General features: G+C 38.9%; 1 protein-coding gene across 4 annotated transcripts in view; it reads right to left on the bottom strand.

The window, feature by feature from the left end:
- The window catches only part of LOC136838772 (uncharacterized), a 96,399-nt gene that overhangs the window by 83,167 nt on the left and 5,732 nt on the right, over positions 1 to 7,500 (bottom strand). The window contains exon 1 of one of the 4 annotated variants that reach the window (XM_067104278.1): positions 5,501 to 5,661. The exons of the other annotated variants lie outside the window; for them this stretch is intronic. The gene's annotated coding sequence lies outside the window, so the exon portion shown is untranslated. Of the gene's footprint in view, positions 1 to 5,500; positions 5,662 to 7,500 lie in introns of those variants that run through there. 4 annotated transcript variants of the gene reach the window in all.

Raw genomic sequence — 7,500 nt, 5'->3', positions numbered from 1 at the left:
CATCATCAAAAGGAACCAAGCCATAAAAAAACAAAATATTCCTGCAGAGTCAAAGGTCTCTGGAGTTTTTTTTTTTTTTTTTTTTTTTTTTTTTTTTTTTTGACTCGGCATTGCTGTCATGCCTGGCGTGTAACGCCTGTAATCTGACATTTCCTAAATAAGGCGGCGGAGGTGTAGCTGACACGGTACACTTTCGATTGAAGAGATTTGTGTGGATGTTTTCCCACCACGAAATCCCGTTGAGAATAACGGCAAAGGGGGTCAGTAGTTCTTTTAATAATGGCTGTGCGAACTCTGCTAGAAGATTTTTTTTTTCTTTTTGAGGCAATGCGTTCGAATACACGATTCCGCTGACACGATATTCGTAAATTTGCTGGTGCACTCTAGTAGCCTGAATGTTTCTCGGTAGAGATTACACTGTAGATAATACTATCTTGATAGACTTAAAGCTAAGGTACTACGGCAAGTATTTTCTTCGTGAAGAACAATCAAATCACACACACATATAAAGGCTATATATAGTGTATGTGTATATATGTACATATTGTGTGCGTGTGTGTGTGTGTGTGATTTGACTGTTCTTCTTCACGAAGAAAATACTAGCCAAATTAGTACCTTAGCTTTAAGTTTATCAAGATAGTATTATCTACAGTATATTCTCTAGTGTGTGTGTATATACATATATATATATATATATATATATATATATATATATATATATATATATATATATATATATATATATATGTATAAAACCCAAGAGGATTTTATCTTGTTTGTCTTCCGTGACCGTAGGGAGACATGACACAGCCACCCACCCCTGCAAACTGGTTTGTCTGCTCCGGGTGGGGTGGGGTAGGTAAGGAATGGGAGGGTAGGTGAGATATCCACCACCTTCCTACAAACCTGTTTGTCCGCCCTGTGTGGGGGAGGATAGGGAGACAGCAGCCCTGGGTTCCAGCATGTGTAGCACGCGCCAACAAGCTCGTGTACATATATATATATATATATATATATATATATATATATATATATATATATATATATATATATATATAGGCCTATATATAAGAGATTCCCACGTGAGGATCTCTTATATACTTCACCCACAGGACCACTGTAGAAATTCAAGATTATATATATATATATATATATATATATATATATATATAATGAGAGAGAGAGAGAGAGAGAGAGAGAGTGAGTCCTAATACAGTCATATACAACTTACATAAAGTCTCGTATAATACATAAAGATCACATTAATATATATATACATATATATATATAATACATATATATATATAATATATATATATATATTATATATATATATATATATACATATATATATATATATATATATATATATATATATATATATCTGTGGAGACATTCACCAGATACAGGTCCCATTCATGAATGCGATTTTTTCATCTTCACGGCGAACCCTCGAGGCAGTGCATGCAACACGAGAAGGGAATTGATACTTTGCGTGACTGGCTCCGCTAACTGAATCCAATTTAAGGTAAAAATCCTGTCTGAATATATACGGAAGTATTTCAGCGCTCTACTGTTATAACGGTTTTGAGACGACACCCTGCAAGACACTTCGCATTTTGCTGATTTTATCAAATTTATTAGGCTATACGGGCACTTTCACAGAGAGAGAGAGAGAGAGAGAGAGAGAGAGAGAGAGAGAGAGAGAGAGAGAGAATATTTACAAAATTACAAAAACAATTTTTTACAATTTTTTTTCCGGTTAAAAGCACTTTGCTATAGGCTACTTGTGTATTGCCTATCTAAATATAAGAAAAGACAATATACTTCACATAGGCCTATAAATACTGCTGGCTACTGGAGTATTTGCTATACTATTCTGATAGGCTACTGTAGTAGTCACGGGCCATCAGGCCTAATCTACATAGACTATCCATACAGGTTACCTGACATTATATAACCAAAGATAATATTTCTACAAAACATACTGGTAAAAAGGTTAACAGCTGAAATATATTAAATCCCACACTGCCCAGAACAAATGCACATCAACCACAGAGTTGGCAATTAAGAATCATACTCGCGAACATTTCATGATCTTACTCTGCTCGTAGAACTTGAGATCCGTAACAGAGTTAGCAATTAAGATTCATTATCGCGTCCCATAAATGAAACTACGGCCAATTCCGGCCTCCGACGCACGTGATGTCCCCATTAGCGCCCGCCTACAAAAGCCAAGGTTAGAGAAACCCCTACAACCGCTGAAACAAAACCGTCGGCCTAAATGACAATGCGTCGTAGGGGCTTTTTCTGGTTTCTAATTGTAAACACTACGGGCGGATGTGCGCCTGTAGCCTCATAAAACAAAGAGACAATAAACATCAACAACCCGGCGAAGTTGTTCCTTTTTTCTCTTCCTGAAACAAGACGTCATATATGGCAATAATCCTAAAGCTACAAGACATTTTTAACGGCAACATTCCTATTGCTATAATACATCCTTTATGGCAACAATTCTAATGCTGAAAGATGTCACTAAGGCAAAAATCCTGAAGCTACTATACGCCATTTCTGGCATCAGTCCTAAAGCTACATGCATATTTTATGGTAACTATCCTAAAGCTACAAGACGTCATATATGGCAGCAGTCCTAAAGCTAAAAGACGTCATTTAGGGCAACACTAAAACTACAAGACGTCATTCATAACAACAATCCTAAACCTACAAGACGTCACTTATGGTTACAATCCTAAAGATACAAGACGTCATTCATAACAACAATTCTAGAGCTACAAGACGTCATCTATAATAACATTCCTAAGGCTATAAGACGTTACTTATGGCTACAATCCTAACGCTATAAGACGTCATTTAAAGCAATCCTAAATCTACAAGACGTCATTTATAACAACAATCCTAAAGTTACGTCATTGATAACAACAATCCTAAAGCTACAAGACATCATTTAGCCTATAACAACAATCCTAAAGCTACAAGACATAATTTATAGCAATCCTAACGCTACAAGACGTCATTTATAACAGCAATCCTAAAGCTACAAGACATCACTTATATATAACAACAATCCTATAGCTACAAGACTTCATTTATAACAACAATCCTAAAGCTACAAGACGTCATTTATGGCATCAGTCATAAGCTACAAAACATCATTTAGAGCAACAATCTTAAAGCTAGGCTACAAGAGGTCACTTATGGTTACAATCCTAAAGTTACATCATTTATGGCAACAATCCTAAAGTTACATCATTTATGGCAACAATCCTACAGCTACTAAACGTCATTTATGGCAACAGTCCTAAAGAAAAGGAACACCTTTTCCTTGAGACATTACTAATGCAGTTTCTCTAAGTGTCTAGACATTCCCACCCTCAGACGTGAGCTTTGTTCTAATAACTTACGCACAGAACCTATGTGGTTAACATCATGTAGCCTAGTCCAGAATGAGAGAGAGAGAGAGAGAGAGAGAGAGAGAGAGAGAGAGAGAGAGAGAGAGAGAGAACCTGATTAGAAAACAATGAGCTGCGAGGTTTTATCACAGTATTTTGAAGCGGGGACTGGTCTAGACCACTGGTTAGGCCGTTCACTTGTCACATACAATAGCGTAGGGACTAGGCTATCTGTCGAGGTTGCGGCAACACGAACAACCATGCATATAAATTGCTCGATGGATAACGTTGATGCCAATAACACGTCCATTCAGTGAACTCTAACGTGCGTCGTTAGTTTACATTCATTTCTGGGCAAAGAACCTTTGGTTTTCGTAGTAAACTTACTTTCAGTATTAAATTGCTATTAAAACATGCTAACACTATTAAACATGTGAAAAATGCATCGAAGTTTCTTCGGCGCAATCGAATTTTCTGTACAGCGTATAAGGCTGTATGAAACTCTCATCTACGACCGGGCAGCGCTCAATTGCTCCCCAGATGCGGTCAAGTGAAGGTGCGTCGGCGACGCCTCCGGAAAGCGCTGTCAGACACACGATCCATGGCTAACCTTAACCTTAAATAAAATAAAAACTGCTGAGATTAGAGGGCTACAATTTGGTATGTTTGATGATTGGAGGGTGGATGATCAACATAACAATTTGCAGCCCTCTAGCCTCAGTAGTTTTTAAGATCTGAGGGCGGACAGGAAAAATTGCGGACGGACAGAAAAATTGCCATCTGGGTAGTTTTCTTTTACAGAAAACTAAAATAGTCATAATCCTCAACAAATATGACTATAACAGAATTACTCACAGGCCTACATGGATTGTGGCTTCTATCCAATCATCCCCAACATAAAATTAATCTAAATCTGAAGTCTGATCTAATATTTTCAATTTTATAATGCATATTCACAGACGCAAGGATTCTCATATTTAATTTCAATATTTTCAGAGAAGCCCAAATACGGAGAAAAACAACAGGTCATTTTAACCAGGACGGATAAAGCCCCTCTGGATACTTGATACTGGACTCCTTGCTGGATACCCTCCCCCACTCCCCCGCCCCGCACCTTCACTCTTCCTGGTCTTACCATTCCATCTTTCTGTTCCTTTATGGAATAGCAATTTCTTCTGAATATATGAAATACGAAATATACTAGTGATTTACACTATACGAATAATAAATGCATTGGTAATAATGATAATATAATAATATACGCCAAACAACCCTCTCCATAAACACTAGCCTACAGAAGCAACTCGCCCACAGCTATTTATAGAGGAATCGTTAAAAGCGATAAATCCTTTTATGGCAGGACCCATCGAAGGCAAACCCTAAAGCTACCCTACGAAAGGAAGAACAAAAAAAAAGTGAAGGGGAGGGGGGGGGCAAGTGGTCTATAGCCATCCTCCAGTCTCCAGAGACCAAGAGATATCCTCCAGTCTCCAGACACCACGAGATATATCCCTCATCTGGCCGTGATCAGGATAAATCCCCCAAGGACAAGGTGTAGTCCACCCACCGCATTCCTGTATGGCGGCCTATGGGCTGGTGTGAGTGATAAAAAGGACAAGGACTCAACGCCAATAGGGGGGATGGTGGAATCCGGCCTGTCTTCTAAGCCTACTACTTGATTTTCACAAGTACGCGATATTTCCAGCATTGGCATGAGAGGCTTAACGTTAGTCTCAGGAATTCAAAGCAGGAGGGTCCCTGGTTACGAAAGGGCATTACTATGAACTGAGGCGTCTTGGGCAAGAAGTATTACATACTTAAAGGTTAAACACACTTTGAAAACTTTAGTTAACAATGTTCGATTTCAAGAGAATCTGGACGGGTAGTGTGCATATATCAAACGCGGCATTTCTCATTAAAAGGTCACAAGGCATCGTAAAACGGAAACAAAAAATCAATCAGGAAATGAACCTCGTGGTGACGTCTTTGTTTCTTAATAAAATTTAAGAATTCCAGAGCTATCGTACAAGTCTACCCCTGTTCCGTTCACCTCCCCACAAGAATGGTGATACAAAGTTGAAGAATACCACCTTGATTTCGAAATAGATTTCTCCTGAAGAGCAACTCCGCCGTAATCAATCTAGTTCCAGCTCCCCAAGTCATAGGAAACGCCGGAACGGACACCACCACCAAACAGGAAATAACACGAGAACGCACTTGCACAGAGTCTAGACACTGGAACCCTCCTCCCAGAGCGGGGAAAAAACTGCTTTAAGGTAAACCACCTTAGGAGAGGCATGTCATCGCCTGCCCTGGACCAATCGAGTACCAGGCCAGTGCATCTCCATTGGTCCACAGTGGGACACTGGGTCACAGGGAAGTGCCTTATCAGTGACTCACCGTCTTACAATAAAATTCTACTGCTGGTTTCGCTGCTACCGTCGAGTTGACCTTTGAAACCACAACACCACTGCCCCTACTAACACTATACATTTCGCAGTGTGAGCAGATAACGACTTTCAAGATCCTGATATAACTTAACAACAGCGTACAAAAACAAATGCGTAGTCATTGTTAATAAAGTAGAGAGACTATTTTATTAACTGACAGACTGCGATACGTGATTCATTTCAAACTAGTGATATAAGAAAATTAATGATTTTGGTTCATCAAACTGGCGTTAAACATCAAAGCTAATCGACACCCAAGAGAGAGAGAGAGAGAGAGAGAGAGAGAGAGAGAGAGAGAGAGAGAGAGAGAGAGAGAGAGAGCGAGCTTACGCTAACCAGTTTAGCGTATATAGCTACTATCCGGTTTAAAGAGATTAACGTTGACACTATATGGAGTTCAGAACGCTATGCGGCTCCTTGCTCTTCTTAATAAACGTATGTTACAGAGAAAACCTTCAAAGTACTTTAGGTATTCACTCATGCAAACACTGCGTTCGATCTGGGTCTACGAGTATGAAAGTCAAAACAATCGTAATCAAAGTGAGGGCAAAATGTCACTTGCGGAACCTTTGTTTTCACGAACAAAATTTCATCTAAGATTCAGAACACTGAAAATTAGACTATGTCGTAGACTCATTCGGGCAATGAATTTGTGGCTAGCAAGTTATTTATTCATATGGCTGTATTAATATACAACACTTCATTCACATCGCTTCCAACTGAAACAACCATACTGTTTCTCCCTCTCCTGATTTAGGGATGGAACGAAGATTTCCCGATTGTGAGCCACGGGCTCACAATGATACCACAGCATTGCAAGGTCCAGAGAGAGAGAGAGAGAGAGAGAGAGAGAGAGAGAGAGAGAGAGAGTCGTCTTGACTCAAATCTGTGCCTCAGAAAGTTCGGAATTTCCTAGTGGCAACATCACTGAAACAGCAGCGTGATTGAGTCACTTCAACAATGAGCAACGAAAAAAAAAACGTACCTAACTCTGAGGAATAGTAAAGACCATTTAAGTATTTAATTCCATGTAAGGCATTTAAAATAATTTGGTAAGTTCCTGAGAAAAATACCCGGAATAAGTTAAAAATTCTGGGTAAAATGCCTTTTTCAGTGTCTTGAGAATTTCCAGCAAAACTTTTACGTGCTTTGAATCTTAACAAACGGATGGTATTTTTTTTTTTTTTTTTGTATTTGATAAACGCACACTTTAACAGCATGTTAAAACTGGAAATGGTCGTAAAATGTTTACTTCCAAGAGACTAACAGTTCCTTAAGTTTCCAAAAGCTTTTGCATAATAGGCTATTATAAGAGCCTGCATATTTAAAAATACTGACATTCATCTATTTGAAGAGGTCCCGTAATAAAAAAAAAAAACAATGAAATACTTGGCTAGCTATATTCTTTAAATCTGCAAAATGCCAAAAGCCTAAAGTTCAAAGCTATTTCCACATATTAGCCTTCATGAATAGGCCTACACAGACTACGCTGACAACCCGAAGCCCAGCACTCAAACACCTTGCATTTACGACTGCAAAACTGCAAACACGGGGGAAGTAACCGGAAGAAGCCATAAAAAAATCTATAGTCTCACCTCCCTCGGAAAACCTTAGGCCTTGCGTACAACTGTATGTTCTAT

Source organism: Macrobrachium rosenbergii, chromosome 5, assembly GCF_040412425.1.
Source record: "Macrobrachium rosenbergii isolate ZJJX-2024 chromosome 5, ASM4041242v1, whole genome shotgun sequence".
NCBI lineage: Eukaryota > Metazoa > Arthropoda > Malacostraca > Decapoda > Palaemonidae > Macrobrachium > Macrobrachium rosenbergii.
Note: the sequence above shows the minus strand (reverse complement) of the source record. Positions and strands in the feature narration are given on the sequence as shown.